We start from the raw sequence: 24,717 nt of genomic DNA, 5'->3' as shown, positions 1-24,717 counted from the left end.
TAAAAATAAAACCATTCCTGTTTTTTAAATTTGTATTAAAATGTTTTCTCTGCCAGAACCGCTATACCTGGTATGTTGTTGGGGAAAAGATCTCTGGATGCAGAATTTGCAGTTGGAATTACAGTACTGCCACTCAGATGATGAATGATTTTTATTAAATCACTTGATCACTCTGAGCCTTGATATCTTCCTCTGTAAAATGGGGATGATAATATTTTACTTCTATTGATTGCTATGGGCATTAAGTTAGGTAATATTTGTGAATGTATTTTGTAAACCATGACTTTTTACCTGATGTTTGGCTTGTGTTAACTCTCCCACAGGAGTACCAGCTCATGATAGGACTCAGTAATGCGATGCTCTGGGCTTCCTATTTCGTCACATACTTATTGCTGTATTTAATTATAATCTCTTTACTGTGTGTGATATTATTTGTCAAGGCAAGTATCTATCTGAATGCAGCATTGCTGCAGCTAAAGTTTGAGAAGGACGAATAATTGTGATGTGGGCTGCGTGGGTTTCAGTTTGCAGGACAATAAATATAGTTCTCATCGATGCCACTATGGTAAGTCAGAAGCTGCTCAGTTTATCAGTAAACAAAAACAGTGATAGAGATGGGTGATCCTTCTGTTGGGCTGAGCTAGTTAACTTCACATCTCACTGAGCAGAATATTAAGTTTCATGCAGGCTATTCAAATGTGGAAGGATTTTTTTTTTCTAGCCGTCTTGTTTCTCTGATACCACCTGGAGTATGACTTAACTGGCTTCCTGTTTGTTTTACTAGATTTCCTCTTTGCCAGTCCTCTTCTACAGTGACCCATCTTTCGTCTTCATCTTTTTCCTGTTTTATGTCATTGCTGCAATATTCTTTGGCTTCATGATTAGCACATTCTTCGATCAAAGTGAGTCTAAGATTCTTGTAAAGGAGTCTCTGTTTTAATTGACTTAAAGAGTTTAGAAGTATGTTTGGCAGATACTTCTAAACTTTAGTTGCCATCTCATATATAGGCTCAGTGTACATTCTAACTGAAACGACAAATACTGTATGCACATGAAATTATTTGAGACAAAGTAAAGAAAGCAGTGTAAATTAACATAGCACAGGGTATATGTGAAAAAAAGGATAAAAACCGAAATAAGATCATGTGTAACAAGAGCATATAAACTAAAATAGGATCATATGAAAATATTCATTCATTAGTTCATTCATTCCAGTCTTGGAATCACTTGCCACATGCCTAGAACAGTGTCAAATATACAGAAAGCAAATGAGAATTGTTTTCCTGCCCTTCAAGTTCTCACATGGGAAAAAGGTGTGTGACCAGATAAATTCATAGTGGCCTGGTTAGGGAATTTGTAGAATTACTCTCCAGTGGTCATTTTCAGTTATCACTTATTAAAAAATAAATGAAGTTTCTTTTTCAGGCAATAAACCTTCACCATTTCTTCACTATATTCAACAATTAGAATATTACCTTCCATCATAAATACCGTAAAACAAATGACTTTAAGGTAAAGAAATTTACATTTCATGGGCATTTTCATTGTTTTTCATTAATGACACTGATATCCATTAATGGGTTCTCACAAAGTAGATAGTCATACCTACCACCTACCTAAGCACAATAAAAAGATGGATGAAGAGAATTATGTCAAAGTGAGACTGGAGGTGATATCCAGGAGAACAACACACAATAGGCAAAGACCAATGAATGACTCATTTGGCTAAAACAACTATAATACTGATTAAATATTCTAAAATGTTTTCCTTCTGTTTGTGTATATTGCTAGGGTAGCACAGAGTCCAAAACCTAAGTGGGAGGTAATTGAAAGCCAAAGTTAGCTTTTTTCCTTAGGAATTATTGCTAAACCCTGGAGATTTTGGGTTTTCCTCTAACAGCAATCCTGACAGCTGAGGTAAGCCTTGAGTCTGCTGAAGATGGGATATCTAAGAGGACCCTTCATATAAAGGTGGGGCCTCAAAGAACTACCCTTCTTGTGAAGGTGAATGAGAAATAAAGGTGCCACACAGAAGGGGAAGCAAGTTTAAATTCACCAAAATATTAAGGGTGTAGTTTATGTGAGAAAGACATCAGTTATTGCAATCAACATACAAATTCAAAGTCTTGGGTGCCAAAAAGTGGTGAACTGATGTAAAATTTTGTATTTTTTGTTACATAGTGCTTCTTTATTCTTTTAGTTATCTACCTACAAATCTAAAGTTCTTGCTTTTTGTGTGTGTGTTTCCCTGCTTTACCTGCCTTGTTGAAGAAACTATATATGTTCTCTAGGGAATGATATATGTGAGTAATCTATAAATAATGTATCACTTAATTTTATTCATGGAATTATATATATGACTTTTATATGATTTCTTTTGTTAACTCAAAATTATGTTTTCAGCTCCATCTATATCGTTGTGGATAACAGTGATGCTTCTACTGCTGTATAATATTCTATTGTATAATTACTATTTTTATATTCCATGGATATTTGGGTTCTTTCCTCTTACTATTATGAATAATATATATTTTAAAAATTTTATTTATTTATTTCCCCTCCCACCTTCACCCCGCCCTGCCCCAGTTATCTCCTCTATGTGTCCATCTGCTGTGTGTTCTTCTATGTTTGCTTGTATCTTTGTCAGCGGCACTGGGAATCTGTGTCTCTTTTGTTGTTGTTGTTGTTGCATCATCTTACTGCATCAGCTCTCCATGTGTGAGGCGCCACTCTTGGACAGGCTGCACTTTTTTTCGCACTGGGCAGTTCTCCTTATGGGGTGCACTCCTTGAGCATGGGGCTCCCTTATATGGGGGACACCCCTGCGTGGCAGGGCACTCCTTGCATACATTAGCACTGTGTGTGGGCCAGCTCCACACGGGTCAAGGAGGCCCTGGATTTGAACCTTGAACCTCCCATGTGGTAGGTGGATGTCCTATCCGTTGGGCCAAATCCACTTCCCTAAATAATATGGATGTGAATATTTTCATATATGTCAGCGGTGCAAATGCACAAGACTTTTAGTAGGGTACCTACCTAAGAGCAAAATTTCTTGTTCATGGGGTATCAGAACATGTAACCTTACTATAAGTTCTGTCAATTGTTTCTCAAAGTGGTTATACAAATTTACAGTCCTAGCAGTAGACAAGCATTCCTGTTGTTTTATCTCTTTCCCAACACTTTTAAACTGTGTACCATATTTTCAGGTGTGAAAGGTGTCTCAATAATTTTAATTTGTAATTTCCTGATTATTATTGAAACAGATCATATTAATTCATATGTTAATTTGAGCCATTAAGATATATTTCTTCTTTAAAATGCCTTGGCCATATTTTTATAGCTTTATAATATTAATATACATACCATAAAAATCACTCACTAGTAAATTTATCGAATTATGCAACCATAATCATAAGCTCCTTTAAGAAATTTTCTGTTACCACCAAAATTTCCCTTGATCCTATTTTCAGTTCATTTACTCTCACCAATTATTTACCTTTTCTAGATATTTGGTATAGATGTAGTTATGCAATATATAGGTTTTATATATCTGACTTCTTTCACTTAACATGTTTTTGAAGTAGACCCATGATCTAGCAAGTTTTAGTATTTCCTTCCTTTTTAGTGCTGAAATATATTTCCTATTTGGATATGCCACATTTTGTTTATCCATTTACCAGTTGATGGACATTTTGATTGTTTCCAATATTTGGGGCCATTGTAAATAATGCTGATTATTTCCATAGAGGTCTTTATGTGGACATATGTTTTCATTTTTCTTGGGTAGATATTAAGAAGTTGACTTGCTGGGTTGTATGACAAATATTTATTTACCTTAAGAAGTTTCCAAACTATTTTCCAAAGTGTCTGTACAATTTTATATTCATTCCCTCCACAATGAATGTGGTTTTCAGTTTCTCTACATCCTGGCTAACACTTTTTGTTGTCTTTTAAAATTATAGTCCCTAGAGTGAGAGTGTAGTGGCATATTATGATTTTAATTAAAATTTTCCTTAGGTGATATTTGCCATTTTTTTATTAAAATTTTCCTTAGGTGATATTTACCATGCATATATCTTCTTTGACCAAATGTCTGTTCAGATCTCTGCTCAATTTTTAAATTTTTTATTTAATTTAATTTTACTTGAGAAGTTGTGAGTTAACACAAACAATCATGCTATAATTCATTGCCCCACCACCAACACCTTATTTGTTGTGACATATTTTTTACAAACAATGAAAGAACATGGTCATTACTACTATCTATAGTCCATGGCTTATATTTGGTGTATTTTTCCCACAAGCCATCGTATTATTAACACCATGCATTTAGTATTGTATATTTGTTATAGTTCATGAGAAAACATTCTCATATTTGTTCTGTTAACCATAGTTCATCATTCATCATGGGGTTCATGGTGTTATATGGTCCTCTGCCTTGTACAGTTCATCCAAAATGGACACTCAATGGCTCTCAATTTCATCACAATTTGTGCTGTCATCAGCTCAGTCCTTTCAGAACGTTGACATTACTCCTAAAGGAAAAATCCCATACCCCCTTATACCTCCCTTATACCTTCTGTGCCATTGCTGTAAACATATTACAATATTACTGTTAACTATAGTCTGTATGTTACCTTAGTTATATTTTTCCATTGTATCTCCATATTCTTAACACCTTATAACAGAGGAACAGTCTTGTGTCTGTACTGTTAACCACAATCATAATCCACCACCAAAATTACTATGTCATACAACCCCTAGATTATCTTCTTGCTTTCATTCAGTTGACATTAACCTCCCTTTCAGTCACATTCACATTTTTTCCTCTTTATTTTTTTTAATGTTACATTAAAAAAATATAAGGTCCCTATATACCCCCCGCCCACCTCACCCCACTCCTCCCACATCGACAACCTCTTTCATCATCATGGGACATTCATTGCATTTGGTGAATACATTTTGGAGCACTGCTGCACCACATGGATAGTGGTTTACATTGTAGTTTACACTCTCCCCCAGTCCACCCAGTAGGCCATGGCAGGACATACAATGTCCAACATCTGTCCCTGCAGTACCACCCAGGACAACTCCAAGTCCTGAATATGCCCCCACATGATATCTCTTCTTCCCTCTCCCTACCCTCACATTTATAAGTCATCAGTGTTAGTCATGCTCATTCTAATGTGTTACCATCAACTCTATCCATTTCCACACATGTGCAGTCCAACTTATTAAACAGTCTCTGTACATTCAGCATCAGCTTCTCCTTTGCAACCCACCATCTCCTAACAAACAACACTCTAGAGTTTACCTCCATGAATTTGCTCTATGTATTTAGTTCATATTAGTGAGATCATACACTATTTGTCCTTTTGTATCTGGTTTTTTTCACTTGAGATAATGTCCTCAAGGTTCATCCATGTTTTCATATGCATCCCAAGTTCCTTTCTTCTTACAGCTGAATAGCATTCCATCATATGCATATACCACATTTTATTTATCCATTTATCAGATGATGGACACTTGGGTTGTTTCTGTCATTTAACAATTGTGAATAATGCTGCTATGCACATCACTGTGCAAATGTCTGTTCACATCCTTCCTTTCAGTTGTTCTGAATATATTCCTAGTAGTGGGATTGCTGGATCATATGGTAGTTCTATATTTAACTTCCTGAGGAATTGCCAGACTGTCTTCTACAGAGGCTGCACCATTTTATATTGCCACCAGCAGTGAAGGAGTGTTCTTATTTCTCCGCATCCTCTCCAGTTCTTGTATTTTTCTGCCTTTTTAATAATGGCCATTTTGTAAGGTGTGAAATGATATCTCATTGTAGTTTTGATCTGCATTTTCCCTAATAGCTAGTGATGTTAAGTATCTTTTCTTGAGCTTTTTGGCCACTTAATTTCTTCTTTGGGAAAATGTCTCCAAGTCTTTTGTCCATTTTTCAATTGGATTGTTTTCATTTTTGTTGAGTTGTATGGTATCTTTATATAACATGGAGATCAAACCCTTATAGGATATGTGGTTTCTGAAAATTTTCTCCCAGTGAGTAGGCTGCCTTTTTCTTTCTTATCAAAGTCATTTGAAACACAGAAGTATTTAATTTAGAGGGGTAGAAGAATCACATGTAGGGAAATTATGAATGAGTCTATGTTCCATTGGGGAAATATATATTCCAAGGTAAGACCCATCAATGGAATGCTGAATTCATGGGGTTGTATGTCTTGCCTATAGTCTCCAGAAGTCTCTAGAGCCCTCTGGACCACCCCTGTGTGAAGCTTTGTTTACTGTGATAGTTAGTGAGATCCACCTGGGATGTGCATAAGCATAAGCTCTGGAATACCCTCCTGACTCACTTTGAAATTCTTAGCCATAAAAACACTTTTGTATTTAATGTTTTCCCCCTTTTGATCTAGATCTTTTTCCAAATGCATCCCTGGTTGGTGCTTGGTGTTAATCCTTTGGTGCCAGGATAGCTAATCTCTAGGTGTCATGTCCCATGCTCTGGGAGAGAATAAAGAAGAATCATTTTTAAAGGTATCAAATAGAGAAAAGATTCAAATTATTAAAACCAGAAATAAAAGTGGAGACATTACTATCAAATTTACAGGAATAAAAGAATTAGAACACAATGAACATAGTACACTAACAAATTGGATAACATAGGTGAAATGGACAAATTTCCAGAAAGACACAAACTAGTGAGACTTACTCAAGAAGAAATAGAAAATCTGAATAGACCTATAATAAGAGATTGAATCAGTAACCAAAACCTCCCAACAAAGAAAAGTTCAGGACCAGATGGCTTGATTGGTGAATTCCACCAAAGATTTAAAGACTTTACACCAAAGTGTCTCAAATGCTTACAAAGAATAAAAGTAGGAGATACTTCCTAATTAATTCTGTAAGGTAAGCAATACCCTGAAACCAAAGACACACAAAGACAACAAAAGAAAACCGTATGGATGAATATAGATGCAAAATTCCTCAACAAAATACTATCAAACTGAATCTACCAACATATGAATAAGATTATATACCATGAGCAATTGGGATTATACATGAGAGCCAACAGTGGTTCAACATACAAAAATAAGTCAGTGTAACACACCACATTAATGCCCTGAAGAAAATAAAGCACATGAACATCTTGATTGATGAAGAAAAAACTTTTGACAAAATCCAATATTAGGGAAGAGGATCTGGCTCAATGGATAGAGTGTCTGCCTACCACATGGGAGGTCCAGGGTTCACACAGAGGGGCTCCTGACCCGTGTGATGAGCTGGCATATGCACAGTGCTGATGCATACAAGGAATGCCATGCCATGCAGGGGTGTCCCCCGTGTAGGGGAGCCCCACATGGAAAGAGTGCGCCCCATAAGGAGAGCCGCCCAGTGCAAAAAAAGTGCAGCCTGCCCAGGAGTGGCACTGCACACACAGAGAGCTGATGCAGCAAGATGATACAACAGGGGAAATGGACTTTGGCCCAGTAGTTAGGGCGTCCGTCTACCACATGGGAGGTCCGCGGTTCAAGCCCCGGGCCTCCTTGACCCGTGTGGAGCTAGCCCATGCGCAGTGCTGATGCGCGCAAGGAGTGCCCTGCCACGCAGGGGTGTCCCCGCGTAGGGGAGCCCCACGCACAAGGAGTGCACCTGTAAGGAGAGCTGCCCAGCGGAGGAGGGAACAGCCTGCCCAGGAATGGCACCGCCCACACTTCCCGTGCCAGAAGTGGACAAAGAAACAAGACGCAGCAAAAAGACACAGAAAACAGACAACCGGGGGAGGGGAGGGGAATTAAATAAATAAAAATAAATCTTTAAAAAAAAATGATACAACAAAAAGAGACACAGATTCCTGGTGCTGCTGACATGAATATAAGCGGACACAGAAGAACACACAGTGAATGGACACAGAGAGCAGACAACTGGGGGGGGGGGTGAAGGGTAGGGCGGGTAAGGGGAGAGAAATAAATAAAAAATAAATGTTTTTAAAAATCCAATATTAGTTCATGGTATTAAAAAAATACTCAACAGCCTAGGGCACTAAGGTAACATCTTCAACTCGACAAAGGGTATCCATGAAAAATCCATCACACTCAGTGGTCAATGACTGAGTTTTTCACATAAAATCAGGAAAAAGATAAGGAGGCCAGTTTCACAACATCTATTCAACACTGAACTATAAGTTCTAAATGAGCAACTGTACAATAAAAAACACAAAAGTTATCTAAATTGGAAGAAAGAAGTAAAACTAGCTCTATTCACAGATGACATAATGCTATGTTTAAGAAAATCCTAAAGTATGCACAAAATGAAGCTATGAAATAAATTCAGCAAAATTGTAGGATACAAGATCAACATGCAAAAATAATCCATATTTCTATATATATCAGCAATGAATAATCTGAAAAGGATATCAAGAAAATAATTCCATTTACAGTATAATACTAAAGAATTAAACAATTATAAATAAATTTAACCAAGGAAGTGAAAGACTTGTATGCTGAAAATTGTAAAACATTGCTTAAAAAAATTAATGAAGATCTAAATAATGGAAACTTTCCTGTGCTCATGGATTAGAAGACTTTAATATTAAGATGCCAATATTATCCAAAACAATCTACAGACCCAACACAATCCCAATCAAAATCCCAACAGCTATTTTTACAGAAATGGAAAAACAGATCCTCAAGTTCATATTAAATCATGAGGGATCCCAAATAGCAAAAATAGCCACATTGACAAATGAAACTGAATAAGAAGAATGAATTCAGAGGACTCACAGTCTCTGATCTGAATACATACTAAAAAGCTACAATAATTAAAACACTATTACTAGCATGAGGACAGAAATATAGAACAATAGAATAGAATTAATAGTCCAGAAATGAATCCATCTATGGTCAATTTATTTTCAACAAGTGTTCCAAGACTATTTGATGGAGAAAGAATAGTCTTTCAAACGAATAACATGCAAAAGAATGGAGTTGGACCCTACCTCTTTCCATGTACACAAATTAATGCAAAATGGATTAAAGACCTAAATTTTGTGCTTAAACCATAAAATTCTTAAATAAAGCATAGGGCTAAATCATCATGACCTGAGATTTGGCAATGGATTATTAAATAAGACACCAAAAAGAATAAGGAACAAAAGAAAAAAATAGATAAGTTGAACATCAAAATTTAAACGTTTTGTACAAAGTACACTATAGAGAAAGTGGAAAGACAACCTGAAGAAAGGTATAAAATATTTTCAGATCATATATAAGGATCTAATATCCAGAATATATAATGAATATTTACAGCTCAACAACAGAAAGAAGAAAACAATTAAAAAATTGGCAAAAACTTGAATAGAAGCATCTCCAAAGAAGATATGCAAATGGCCAACTAGCCCATGAGAAGATGCTCAACATCATTACTCATTAAGGAAATGCAAATTAAAACCACGGTGGAATACCACTTCACATCCACAGGGTGGATATAATAAAAAAAATACGATGACAAGGACAAGCATTGGGGAGGATGTGAAGAAATTGGAACTCTCATATGTTGCTAGTGGGAATATATGTGGAAAATAGTTTGGCTGTTCCTCAAAACATTAAACATAGAATTACCACATGACCCTTTAATTTCACTCCTATGTATATACCTGGAAGAAGTGAAAACAGATATTCAAACAAATGCTTGTTCACAAAGGTTCATTGCAACACTATTTACAATAGCCAGAAGGTGGAAATAACCCAATGTCCATCAACTGATAAACCATAAAGAGGAATCAAGTACTGCTGCAACATGGATAAATTGCAAAGGCACGCAATGTGAAAGAAGCCAGGCACAAAGCTCACATATTGTTGACTGCATTTATATGAAATATCTACAGTAGATAAATCTACAGGAACAGAAAGCAGACTAGTGGTTGCAAGGGACTGTTTCCAAGGAGAGATATGGAGTAATTGTTTTTTGTTTTGTTTTTTTTAAGATTTATTTATTTATTTAATTCCCCCCCCTCCCCCAGTTGTCTGTTCTCTGTGTCTATTTGCTGCTTCTTGTTTCTTTGTCCGCTTCTGTTGTTGTCAGTGGCACAGGAAGTGTGGGCGGCACCATTTCTGGGCAGGCTGCACTTTCTTTCGCGCTGGGCGGTTCTCCTTATGGGGTGCACTCCTTGCACGTGGGGCTCCCCTACGCGGGGACACTCCTTGCACGCATCAGCACTGCGCATGGGCCAGCTCCACACAGGTCAAGGAGGACCGGGGTTTGAACCGCGGAACTCCCATGTGGTAGACGGACACCCTAACCACTGGGCCAAGTCCGTTTCCCAAGGAGTAATTGTTTAATGGGTATAGACTCTCCTTCGGGGTTGATTAAATGTTCTGGAATGAGATAGAGGTGATGGTTGCATAGCATTATGAATATGCTACATGCTACTGAACTGCACATTTTAAGATAGTTGGTTTTTATGTTATGTGAATTTCACTTCAATTTAAGAAAAGAAGCTCAACAATGAGAAAATGAAACCCAATTAAAAAATCTACCAACTGCACCCCACTAGTGGGTCTCTGGTCCTATTTGATAAATTAAGCTGGGAAATTTAAAAATTTTAAGTAAGTTGAACCCCAAATCAAAGAAGAGCTGTGAAACAAAATGACTAGGCAAGAGAGAGAAATTGCTGGAGTAAATTTATTAACATAGCCAGAGGCCTAGAAATCAGCAAAAAATTACAAGCCCTACTAAGAAACAGGAAGATAAAGCCCAGTCAAAAGAACAAAAGAGAAATCCTGATGACACACAGATTTTAAGAAAGCTAATCAATGATAATAACACAAATCTCCCAAATCAATTCAAGAAGTTGAAGCAAAATATGGCTTAAAAGATATTAAGAAGACACTGATTTATTAGAGGCTTATAACAGCAGATTTGAATTGCTTGAAGACAGAATTAGTGATTTTGAGGACAAAGCCTGTAAATTTGAAAAGGCAGGAGAAAAGAAAGAGTAAACAATGGAAAAAATGGAACAGGAGCTCAGGGAATTGAATGACAACATGAAATGCACAAATATGTTATAGGTGTCCCAGAAGGAGAAGAAATATACATTGATATTTATGGTTGTCATTGCTTCTTGGTGGATTGCCCCTTTTATTAATATATAATGTCCTTCTTTATCTAGACTAACAGCTTTGCTTTCTAACACATCAATTTTATTAATACATATTAATAAAGCATAAATCCATTCAAGGATTACAATCAACAGTAATTCGTATAATCACATAGCTGTGCATTCATATGCTTCACAACTTCATTTCTTCTTACAAATGCATAATATTTCATCAAATGTATGCATTGCAAATTTTTTATCCATTCATCAGTTGATGGACACCTCAGTTGTTTCCCTCTTTTGGCAGTTGACAATAACACCACTATGAACAGAAGTGTGCAGATGTCCATTCTTGTCATTGCTCTCAGTTCTGGTGTATACCTAGTAATGGTATTGCTGGTTCACATTGCAGTTTATATTCATCTTCCTTAAGAACTGCCAAACAGTCCTCCACAGTGGCTGTATCCTACATTCCCACCAACAGGAAATCAGTGTTCCTACCTCTCCACATCTTCTCCAGCACATCTAGTTTTCTGACTTTTTAATAGTAGCCATTTTAATAAGTATGAAATGATATCTTATTGTAGTCTTTTTTAATTTAAAAGATTTTTTTGAAGATACATAGATCACACACAAAAAAGTTACATTAAAAAATATGAGGTTCCCATATACCCCACACACCAATCCCTCACTCCTCCCACATCAACAACTTCCTTCATCATTGTGGCACATTCATTGCTTTTGGTGAATACATTTTGGAGCACTGCTGCACTGTGTGTCTTATAGTTTACATTGTAGTTTACACTCTCTCCCAGTACTTTAAGTAGGTTATGGTAGGATATATAATGTCCAGGATCTATCCCTGCAATATAATTTAGAACAACTCCAAGTCCTGAAAATTCCCCCACACCTCATATCTTCTTTGGTCTCCCTGCCCACAACAACAACCATGGCCACTTTCTCCTAATCAATGTTAGTTTCTTTCATTACTAGTCACAATAGTTCTATAGTAGAATAGCAGTAAGTCCACTCTACTCCATGTTCTATTCCTCCATCCTGTGGACCCTGGGATGGTGATGTCCACTCCACCTCTGTATCAAGAGGGGGCTTAGATTCTACATGGTTGATGGATGCAATTCTCCTGCTTGGAGTTGTAAGCACTCTCTGTTCCCTAGTGTGGTGGTTGACCATCTTCACCTCCCTGTTAGCTGACCTGGGTAAGTCCAAGGAACTGGAGAGTAGGAGTTGCAACTCTGCTGAGGCTAAGAATGCAGCTGGCACATGGCCAGTCCAAAGATTCAAGTCTCCTGAATATACACCAACTCCAGCGCCAACCACAGGTTCACTAAAAGTGAGAGAAGAGGCATGTGCAGAAAGGTCACATCTGAGTCCAACTTCATCACACTCAGGAACACAAATTCCAAAGTAGGGCCCACTGATAAGGCACTGATCTCCAGGGCCATCTGCCATGACTGTAGAACCTGTGTGTCTCCATAGTCCTCAGGAGCACCAGTAGTTGGGGTTGCATCTACTTTGGCTGTCTCTGAGATCCTGCTGAGGCATGCATAAGCATGACCCCTCTGATGACCTTCTGACTCTTTTTTGAAGACTTTTAGCCATATAAACTCATTTGTGTTTACCATTTCCCCCTTTTATTCAAGGTCTTTTTCTGGTTGCATCACCAGTTAGTGATTGGTAGTAATTCCTCAGTGCCAGGGAGGCTCATCCCCAGAAGTCATGTCCCATGCTGGGGGGAAGGTAATGCATTTACATGCTGAGCTTGGCTTAGATTTAAAATAAAAAAAAAAAAAAAGATGTAGACAATGAGGAAGAAATGAAATTGCCTTGTCACTGTCCATATAAGGCAACACCTATTACAGTAATGAAAGGCAAAATGTCAAAAACAATGTTTTATGATATTTTTCATTTTTAATACCCCAATTTATTTTTACTTTATTTTAGTTTTTCTAAATTAGTATACATTCTATTTCTCATCTTTAAACCAGTCATTACAATTTCATTTTCCTATTAATTGAATTTGGCAATATGATAGTCTTCATTTTGGAAGAAGTTTTGGACCACAGAGGGTTCAACTATGGCAGGGGAGGAATGCTGGTGTGGGGTGTTATTGATGTGGGGCACAAGGTTGGGAGGGAGTTATCCAGGGCATGTATATAGGGTATATAAAAATGTTTGGATATTCATTGGGTATTACCATACTAGTTACAGTTAAAAATGACAACTGAGAGAGTGCTGAGTTCCTAGCCAGGGAAGCTCTGTCACATTCCTCAATAGAACAGCAACAATCCCCCAAGTGCAAGGGCAAAGACCAGTGAAGAAAGGCGGTCCAATGATGAGCACTTGATACTGATGACTATGCTTATGAGCCTGTGTGCCTGAAATTTCAACTAGGCCTAGAGCTGCAGAGTGCCTACGAATTTCCTCATTTTAGTTTTGATTTGCATTTCCCTAATCACTTGTGATGTTGAACATTTTTCCATTTGTATTTCTTTTTTGGATAATTGTCTTTTCAAATCACTTGCCCATTTTTAAATTGGGTAGTTTGTCTTTTTAAGGTTTAATTATAGTATCTCTGTATATCATGGATATTAAACCTTTATCTGTTGTGTGATTGCCAAACATTTTCTACCATTGAGTTGGCTGCCTTTTCACCCTTTGACAAAGTCCTTTGAAATGTAAATGTGCTTAATTTTGAGGAGAACCCATTTATCTATTCTTTTCTTTTGTTGCCTGTGCTTTGGGAAAGTTTAAGAGACTAATACCTACCAAAAGACACTGAAAATGTTTTCCCAAGTTTTTTCTAGGAGCTTTATGGTTGTCGACTTTTGAGTTAACTGTCCTATAAGGTAAGAGATAGGGGTTGTCTTTCTTTCTTTTGGATACAGATATCCAGTGCTCCCAGAACCATCTGTTGAATAGACTCTTCTTGCCCAGCTGGAAGGTCTCGGACAACCTTGCCAAGAATTACTTGACCATACATGTAAGGGTCTATTTCTCAGTTTTCCATTCTATTTCATTTGTCCATCTGTCTGCAACATGCCAATAACATGTTTTTGTTTGTTTTGTTTTCTTTTACCACTGTAGCTAAGTAATATGCTTTAAAGTTAGGAAGTGAGAGTCCTCCAACTTTGTTCTTCTTTTTAAAGACATTTTTGGCTATTTGGGATCTCTTACCTTTCCAAATAAATTTGGTAATTGGATTTTCCAATTCTGCAAAAGAAAGCTGTTGGGATTTTTATTGGGATTGCATTGTATCTGTAAGTCAGTTTGGGTAAAATTGACATCTTAACAATATTTAGTCTTCCAATCAATGAACACAGAATGTCTTTCCACTTATTTAAGTCTTCTTTGGTTTCTTTTAACAGTGTTTTGTAGTTTTCTGAATACAGGTCCTTTATATCTTTGTTTAAATTTATTCCTCAATATTTGATTGTTTTAGCTGCTATTATAAATGAAATTGTTTTTCAGGCCTAGACTGTAGTTGCCCAGAGAAACTGATGAAGCTTCATGCCCCTTCCTCCCTTGCCTGGGGTGGGGATGGAGTTGTAGGTATGGGCAGGTCCAAAATGACCTCAGTTGCCCTGGTAGACTTCCGACTATTCAGTTTGTGCCAGCAGAATGTACCTGCAATTACCTGGAGAGCCTGGTGCAAGACCTGCCAGCTTCCCCACTGCTAGAGGTGGAGCTGAAGCCTAGTCTAGGGCTGCAGGCTGATCTGGGTGAAAGAAGCCAGTCCCTACCATCACTGTGATTTTCAGTTTGCCAGGCTTCACCTCTTGCTGGGTGCAGAGTCAAATGGCAGCTGTTGGCCTCTTTCCAACTTGGGCAGGTTCAAACTTTAGCTGTTCTTAAGGTTATTCTTTAGCCATTGAATTTACTAATCAGTAGCTGAAATCAGTGGCCAACTGTCCCCTCCTCTCATTTTTCTGGAAATGGAGCGTCCAATTTCAGCTACAGACTAGCTCCTGAGATGGCTTATGCTGCCAGAGTAGGATGATCATCCGTCTCTGAGGCATAGCCTGTAATTTCCTGGAGAGGCTGGTGCAGGTCCCCCAGCTTCCTCCCCACCAGAGGTGGAGATGGGCTTATGCTACAGCTACAGTCTGATCTGGATGGAAAGAAACAGGTGCCTACCAGCACTGTGATTTTTCAGTCCACCCTGCTTTCCCTTGTGCCAGGGGCAGAGTTAAAATGGTGGCTACTAGCCTTTTTCTGACTTGGATAGTTTCAAATTTTAGCTGTTCTTAGGGTTATACTTTAGCCCACCAAATTTACTAATTAACAGCTGAAGTTGCTGCTCAACCATATCTTCCTCCCCCATTTTTGGGAAGTGGAGATTCCAATTCTAGTCATGAAATAGCTCCCAAGGCAGCTTGTGCCGCTAGTGGAGGATGGGCACCCGCCTCCTGGGCATGGAGTACTCTACTTAGGAATCTTCTCTGCAGATGGACAGTCTCCTCCTTCCATTTTTTCAAGGATGTTGCAGGATGCTCTTCTTGTTTCCTGGAGCCCCCAAACGTGTGATATAGATAGCTCTGGGTGATTACCAAGTTCCCTGTAGCAGGAGCTTACTCTAGGAGCTGCATACTCTGCCGTGATCTTGCTGGTTGTCAGCTCTTTCTTCTTTTTTAATGTAAGCATTGAGGGCTATAAATTTCCACCTCATCACTACCTTTGCAGTGTCCCATAGGTTTGGATATATTGCGTTCTTGTTTTCATTCATCTCAAGATTTTTACTGAATTATCTTGCAGTTTCTTCTTTGACCCACTGATTATTTAAGAGTGTGTTGTTTAATCTACTTATAAATTTTCTTTTTCCATCCATTATTGATTTTCAGCTTCATTCTGTTATTATCAGAGAGAGTGTTTTGTATAATTTCAATCTTTCTATATTTGTTGAGACCTGTCTGTGACCCAACATATGATATATCCTACAATAGGATATATGAGCACTTGAAAAGAATGTATATCCTGTTGTTTTGGGGTGTACTGCTCTGTAGATGTCTGTTAGGTCTAGTTCATTTATCCTATTATTCAAGCTCTCTGTTTCTCTATTAATCCTTTGTTTAGATGTTCTACCCAATGCTGAGATTGCTGTATTAAAGTCTCCAATATTACTGTAGAAACATCTACTACTCCCTTTAGTTTTGCCAGTGTGTGCCTCATGTACTTTGGGGCACACAGGTTAAGTGCATAAATATTTATTAAATTTATTCTTGGTGAATTGCCCCTTTTTATTAATATATAATGATCTTTTTCATTCTTTATAACAGTTTTGCATTTAAAATCTATTTTGTGTGATATTAGTATCACCACATCATTTCTTTTTTGATTACTATTTGCATTGAATATCTTTTTCCAACCTTTCACTTTCAACCTGGTTGTATTCATACGTCTGAGGTGAGTCTTTTGTAGACAACATATAAATGGCCCATATTTTTTCATCCATTCTTTCATTCTAGACTTTTAGGGAGTTCAAGTCATAAACATTCAATGTTATTACTACAAAGACATTACTTACTTCATTCATTTCGTCCTTTTTCTTTTTGTTGTTATATCTTACTATTGTCTGTCTTTTTACTCTTGAATTTACCTTTCCTAATCTTCACTTCTACACTCTTCTCCAAGTTTTTTGCCCTTATTTTTTCCTTTCAGACTGCAGCACTCACTTTCTCTCTTTTGATATCATATGCTCTTAGTTTTTATTTGTCTTTGAAGACTTTAAACTCACTCACATTTTTGAAGGACAGTTTTGCTGGATACAGAATTTTAGGTTAGCAGTTTTTCTCTTTCAGTACTGTAAATACATCATACCACTCTCTTCTCACATCCATGGTTTCTGATGAGAGGTTGGCACTTAATCTCATTGAGGTTCCCTTGTATGTGATGCCTTGCTTTTCTCTTGCAGCTTTCAGAATCTTCTCTTTATGTTTGGTATTTGTCATTCTGAAGAGCAGATGTATAAGAAAAGATCTATTCAGATTTATTCTGTTTGGAGTGCATTGCTCTTCTTGACTATTGATATTTATGTCTTTCTTAAGGTTTGGGTTTCAGCCATTATTTCCTCAAATATCCTTTCTACTCCTTTTACATTTTCTTCTCCTTCTGGGACACTGATCATGTGTTTATTTGTGCATTTTGGTCTGTCATTTATTTCCCTGAGCTTGTTCTATTTTTTCCATTCTTTTCTCTCTCTGTTCATATGTCTTTTCCATTTCAGTGTCCTTGAAATCACTATTTCTCTCTTCAAGCAATTCAAATTTGCTCTTATGTCTTCTAATGTATTTTTTAAGAGTTATTATTTTTTATTTATTTATGCCCCCCCTCTTGCTGCTTGCTTGTTGTCTGCTCTCTGTGTCCTCTCACTGTGCATTCTTCTGTGTCTGCTTGTCTCCCTTTGTTGCTCCATCTTGCTGCACCAGCTCTCCACAGGCATGGGCTGTCAGCTCTCTGCAGGCGCAGGCCAGCTTGCCTGTAGAAGGAAGCCCCAGGATGCGAACCCAGGGCCTCCCACATGGTAGATGGGAGCCCAGTTGGTTGAGCCATATCTGCTTCCCCCTTGAATGTAGTTTTCCCCCTTGTGGCTTACTTGCTGTCTGCTTTCTAGGTCCATTCACTGTGCATTCTTCTGTGTGTCTGTATTTATTTTTAATTTATTCCCCCCTCCCTGTGGCTTGCTTGTTGTCTGCTCTCTGTGTCCATTCTCTGCACACTCTTCTGTGTTTTAACTTGTCTCCCTTTTTGTTGCATCACCTTGCTGAGTTGGCTCTCCACAGTGCTTGTGGACTGGGTGGCATTTCCCAGTGCTTTGCAGGCCAGGCGGCATGCCACAGTGGGCTGATACCTCTCTGCCATGTGCGGGCCAGCCTGCCTTCATGAGGAGGCCCCGGGACGCAAACCCAGGGCCTCCCTTATGGTAGATGGGAGCCTGGCTGATTGAGCCACAGCTGCTTCCCCCTCTAATGTATTTTTAATTTCATTTATTGTATCTTTCAGTCCCAAAAATTCTGTTATTTTTCTTTGAAGGCTTTTAAATTGTTCTTTATGCTCATCCAGTGTCTTCTTAATATCTTTTATTTCTTTAGTTATATTTTCCTGCAATTCTTTGAATTGATTTAGGAGATTTGTGTGTTTATCATAGATTAGTTGTCTTAAATCCTGTATCTCTTCAGGATATTTATTTTTTTTCCTTTGGCTAGGCCATCTCCTCCTATTTCCTTGTATGGCTTGTAATTTTTGGTGCTGTTTAGGCATCTGAATATGTTGGTGAATTTATTCTGATCATCAATTTCTCCCTCTTGTTCACTCTTTTTTTTCTACAGCTCTTCTTTGATTTTTGGTTCAACTTACCTAAGTCTTTAAAATTTTCCAGTTAAGTTATCAAAATTGGGCCATGGACTCACTTATGGGGCACAGATTTTTCTCATGGGTTGGGGCTAAAGAGAAACCTAAAAGCAGTTTTTTCTCTTTGCTGTGTCCTAGGCAGCCAGCAGAAGGTGCTCATTGGCAAACCTTTCCACAGAGACATTTCCTCCAACCTCTGCTTTCCAGTGTTTCTGGTCTGAACAGAACCAAGATTCAAAGTGGGCTCTGCTGACCAAATTCACTGAAGAGAAGTACTCCCACTCACCCTCCTTCTTCCCTTGTAACAGGTGACAGTGAGGAAGACATCTGCTCCCCTATTAGTCCACTGCAAAGACATTTTCCATGCTTAATGTCTTTAGGGTTGGAGATGGGAGCCCTTCCTGGATGCTGTAGGGATTTGGTAATTCACCTTTGTTGTTTTGTGTTCTTCTTCTCTCTGTCCTTGCCCTTATGGGTGTTGCGCAGCATTGTCCTGATCTGCTGACCCCCAAAGCAGGTCCCTCAGACAGCTTTTGGCCCTTTCTCTGTTGTTTTTGTGTGAGAGTTGAGCCCTGCCTGGCTCCTTTGAAACCATCTTTCCTGAACTTCACGACTCTGTTTTTAAAGTCTACTTTGTCTGATATTAGTATAGCTACACCAAATTTGTTGTTGTTGTTGTTGTTTTTACTGCATGTGTGGAATATCTTTTTCTTGCCTTTTATTTTCAACTGATTTGTATCCTTGTGTCTAAGGTGAATCTCTTGTTTATAGCATATAGGTGGATCATATTTTTCATTTTGCCAGACTGTATCTTTTGATTGGAAAGTTTAATAACAGAATGTTATTACTGTGAAGGCAGTAATTAATGAACCCATTTTATCCTTTGGCTTTTATATGTCATATCTTATTTTTACCATTGTTCTTATAATTTTAATTACTTTTGCTGATAATCCTCATTTATAGATCCTTTTCCAAGTCTCTCTTTCCTGTCTTTCCTTTTCAGTCTGCAGGAATCCCTTTAGTGTTTCTTGTAGGCCAGGCCTCATGTAAACTCTTTCAGTTTTTGTTTATCTGTGAATATCTAATATGCTCCCTCATTTTTGAAGGACAGTTTTGCCAGATATAGAATTCTTGGCTGGCAGTTGATCTCTTTTAGGATATATTAGACCATTTCTTTCCCACCAGCATTATTTCTGATAGTAAATTGGTACTTAATCTTATTGGGCTTCCCTTATATGTAATGAAGCCATTTTGCTGCTTTCAGAATCCTCTTTTTATCTCTGGCATTTGACATTCTACATAGTATGTGACTCTAAATAGTATGTGTATTCTGTTTGAGGTCATTTTCCTTCTTGGATTTTGATATTTACATCTTTCATAAGAGTTGGGAAAATTTCAATCATTATTTCCTCAAATATTCTTTCCACCCCTTTCCCCTTCTCTTTTTCTATGATGCCTATAATGTATATTTGTGCTTCTTGTGCTGTGCTTCAGTTCCATGACACCCTGCTGAATTTTTTCCATTCATTTCTCTTTCCATTCTTCACTCCGATTTTGGAAGCCCTGTCTTCTAGTATTCTTTTTTTTTTTTTTTTTTTTAATTTTTTTATTTTATTTTTTTTTTCATGGTTCATAATCATTTTTATTATATTTTTTTCCTATTCCACTTTTTTTTTATTAATTTTTTTATTTTTTATTGACTTTGTAATAATATTACATTAAAAATATATATGTGAGGTCCCATTCAACCCCACCCCCCCCACCCCCCCTCTCCCCCCCCCCCCAACAACACTCGTTCCCATCATCATGACACATCCATTGGATTTGGTAAGTACATCTTTGGGCACCTCTGCACCTCATATACATTGGTTCACATCATGGCCCATACTCTCCTCTATTCCATCATGTAGGCCCTGTGAGGATTTACAATGTCCGGTGATTACCTCTGAAGCACCATCCAGGGCAGCTCCATGTCCCGAAGACGCCTCCACCTCTCATCTCTTCCTGCCTTTCCCCATACCCTTTGTCCATTATGTCCACTTTTCCCAATCCAATGCCACCTCTTCTATGTGGACACTGGATTGGTTGTGTCCATTGCACCTTTATGTCAAGAGGAGGCTCAGATTCCACCTGGATGCTGGATGCAATCCTCCCATTTTCAGTTGTAATCACTCTAGGCTCCATGGTGTGGTGGTTGTCCTTCTTCACCTCCATCTTAGCTGAGTGTGGTAAGTCCAATAAATCAGATTGTAGGTGCTGGAGTCTGTTGAGGCTCAGGATCTGGCTATCACATTGTCAGTCCAGAGATTCAAATCCCCTAAATATATCTTAAACCCCAACATTAACTGCACCTCCAGCACATTAGCATGAAAGTCTTATGAAGGGAGATCCCATCTGAGTCCAGATTCATCACACATAAACACCATTTCCAAAGAGGGGCCATCTGCCCTGGTAGTTAACCCCATCGGCCATGACCATAACTCCCATGGGTCTCTTTAGCCCTCAAAGGAACCAATATCTGGGGGTTGTATCTGCTTTATCTGTCTCTCTGACTCTGCTCAGTTGTGCATGAGGGCAAACCTTCTGCCAGCCTCCAGACTCTTTTTTAGAAACTCGTAGCCATATAAACTCATTTCTCCTTTCCATTTCCCCCTTACTTTAGGTCAAACAGCATTTTAAAGTCATGGTATTTTATGTAGACATGGATATTCTGCTGATCCACATTGAACCTTCCGTATAAGGTCATTTTCCAGTTGCATCATCAGTTGGTAGTTGATAGTGGTCCCTCGTTGCCAGGGAGGCTCATCCCCGGGTGTCATGTCCCACGCTGGGGGGAAGGCATTGCATTTACATGCTGAGTTTGGCTTCGAGACTGGCCACATTTGAGTAGCATGAAGGCTGACAGAAGGAAATTCCCAGGCACAAAGTTGCTCTAGGCCTTGTTATTATTTTGGGTTTATCAGCTCACAAGCATAGTCATTAGTATCAGGGGCTCACTGTTGAACCCTCACTCCCTCCCGGTCCCCACCACTGTACCTGGGAGACTGTCGCTGCTCCCCTAGGGACCACGACAGAGCACCACTGGCCAGGAACCCAGTACCCCCCCCTACTGTGGTTTTTAATTGTTGCCACTATGAGTATATCCAAACATTACCATGCACCCTGGACATATGTTCTGTACAGCTCCCTGTCAGTCATATATCACCTGTCATTGGTATCCCATACCAGTATCCCTCCATTGCCATTGTTGAAACACTCTGTGATCCAGAACTCCCCGAAATTTGAAGCCCAATATAATGTCATGGTCCCTTACTAGGGAATGGCATATAGCGATGAGTTTAAAGGATAGATAAAGAACTTGGATAAAGTTAGATAAAGAACTTAGATAAAGAATGTTGACTTGAAAAAATTCCACATCCTATTTTTTTCTTTTTTTTTTTTTTTTTTTTTCCCCCCCCCCCTAATTATTCAGCTTTTCTTCACAGGAGTCCTAGACCACAGCAATGTATATATATAATATACAGCACTCCCACACATCCACCAGAAAACCTTTTCCCTTCCACAGTGATACTCTTACGCCCTATTCATATCATATTTACTTAAAGTGATGTACAGAGTCTGAGACATTAGCTTTCTAACAAGGTGACATCTGTGTTTACATTATGGTGCATACTTTAGGATACACAGTTCTTTACATTTTTAGTTATCCTATGTTTTACATTATGGTTTACATTATCAGTCTGTCATCTCCTATATGTTATGGTGTAATATTACATGTTTTATATCCATCCTTGTGTACTCTCAAGAAACTCCTCTCTTACCCCCCATTTACTTTGGTTCCACACATTTAACGTCCATTTTCCCTTCCACCTTGGTACCCTCAGTGATAGCCAACCTCCATTTCCTGAGGAGCCACTTCCAGAGATAGATGGAATAGTGTTCAGGGCCTAACTTGCTCAACTGCCCCAATGCCCTGGGAGCCACCCTTTCTCTCGAGGGATACAGTTCCCTCTATTGGATGGCATTAGTCCTCCCCAGGATGTGGGTCCACCCCCACTCTCACTACTTGGGTTTCTACCCCATGGTGTCACCCACTCTGGCAGAATGAGCATTTAGACATTCCCCAGGAGCCCGTCCTGCATCAGACCCTCCCCTCCGAGCATTCTAAACAGGTAACCCTCTTTATTATATTTTGATATGATTTTCTCGGCATTATACTCTCCACCAACACCTGACCCTCTCCTGGTTCGTATGCTACCCCTCCCTCCCCCCACTTTTGGGCAACGTTACCCACCCGTCCCTCCCCAGCCACCCTCAAACCCGCAAAGCCCCAAGCAAAGGCAACCCCTTGCCCCCCTTTTATCTCTTCTTTGTGTTCATACTTACCACCATCTCGTCTTAAATTCCACCCCTGCAGACATCGGCTCATATCCTTCCTCCACTCTCCGATTTCCTGCAAGCCTATCGTTCAGTCTCTTGCTATCTAGGGCAGCTTGTTTATTTCATATCATTGAGGTCATGTAGTATTTGTCCTTCAATGTCTGGGTTGCTTCACTCAACATAAGGTTCTCAAGATTCATCCATGTTATCACATGTGTTTGTAGTGTGTTTGTTCTTACAGCCGAGTAGTATTCCATTGTGTGTATATACCACATTTTATTGATCCACTCGTCTGTTGATGGGCATTTGGGTTGATTCCAACTTTTGGCAATAGTGAACAATGCTGCTATGAACATTGGTGTACATATATTGGTTTGTGTTTTTGTTTTCAGTTCTGCTGGGTATATTCCCAGCAGTGGTATTGCTGGGTCATATGGCAAATCTATGGCTAGTTTTTTGAGAAACCGCCATACTGTTCTCCAGAATGGTTGGATCCTTCTGCATTCCCACCAGCAGTGGATGAGTGTTCCCCTTCCTTCACATCCTCTCCAGCACTTGTATTCTTCTGTTTTTTTCATAGCTGCCAATCTTATGGGTGTAAGATGGTATCTCATTGTGGTTTTGATTTGCATTTCCCTGATAGCTAGAGATTTGGAACATTTTTTCATGTGCTTTCTTGCCATTTGTATTTCTTCTTCGGAGAAGTGTCTGTTTAAGTCTTTTTCCCATTTTTTAAATGGATTGTTTATCTTTTTATTTTCAAGATGTAGGAGTTCTTTATATATGCAAGTTATAAGTTTCTTATCAGATATATGATTGCCAAATATTTTCTCCCACTGTGTGGGCTCCCTTTTTACTTTCTTGACAAACTCCTTTGAGGTGCAGAAGGCTTTAATTTTGAGGAAGTCCCATTTATCTATTAGTTCTTTTGCTGCTCGTGCTTTTGGTGAGATATTCATAAATCCATTACCTATTACAAGGTCCTGTAGATGTTTCCCTACACTGCTTTCTAAGGTTTTTATGGTCTTGGCTCTTATATTTAGGTCTTTGATCCATCTTGAGTTGATCTTTGTATAAGGTGTGAGATGGTAATCCTCTTTCATTCTTCTACATATGGCTATCCAGTTCTCCAGACACCATTTGTTGAATAGGCCACTCTCTCCCAGTTGAGAGGGTTTGGTGGCTTTATCGAATATTATGTGGTTGTATATGTGAGGTTCTATATCAGAGCTTTCAATTCGATTCCATTGGTCTATATGTCTCTCCTTATGCCAATACCATGCTGTTTTCACCACCGTAGCTTTATAGTATGTTTTGAAGTCAGGTAGTGTGATTCCTCCAATTTCGTTTTTCTTTTTCAGTATGTCTTTGGCTATTCGGGGTCTCTTTCCTTTCCAAATAAATTTCATAGTTAGTTTTTCTAGTTCCTTAAAGAAGGCTGCATTGATTTTTATTGGGATTGCATTGAATGTGTAGATCAATTTTGGTAGGATAGACATCTTAATAATGTTCAGTCTTCCTATCCATGAACAAGGAATAGTCTTCCATTTATTTAGGTCTTCTTTGATTTCCTTGAACAATCTTGTATAGTTCTCAGTGTATAAGTTCTTTACCTCTTTAGTTAAATTTATTCCTAAGTATTTGATTTTTTTATTTACTATTGTGAATGGTATTTGTTTCTTGATTTCCTCCTGATCTTGCTCATTATTGGTGTACAGAAATGCTACTGATTTTTGCGCATTGATCTTATAACCTGCGACTTTACTAAACTCATTTATGAGTTCTAGAATCTTCGTTGTAGATCTCTCAGGGTTTTCTATGTATAGGATCATGTCATCTGCAAATAATGAAATTTTGACTTCTTCCTT

This window comes from Dasypus novemcinctus, chromosome 23, assembly GCF_030445035.2.
Source record: "Dasypus novemcinctus isolate mDasNov1 chromosome 23, mDasNov1.1.hap2, whole genome shotgun sequence".
Classification (NCBI taxonomy): Eukaryota; Metazoa; Chordata; class Mammalia; order Cingulata; family Dasypodidae; genus Dasypus; species Dasypus novemcinctus.
Note: the sequence above shows the minus strand (reverse complement) of the source record.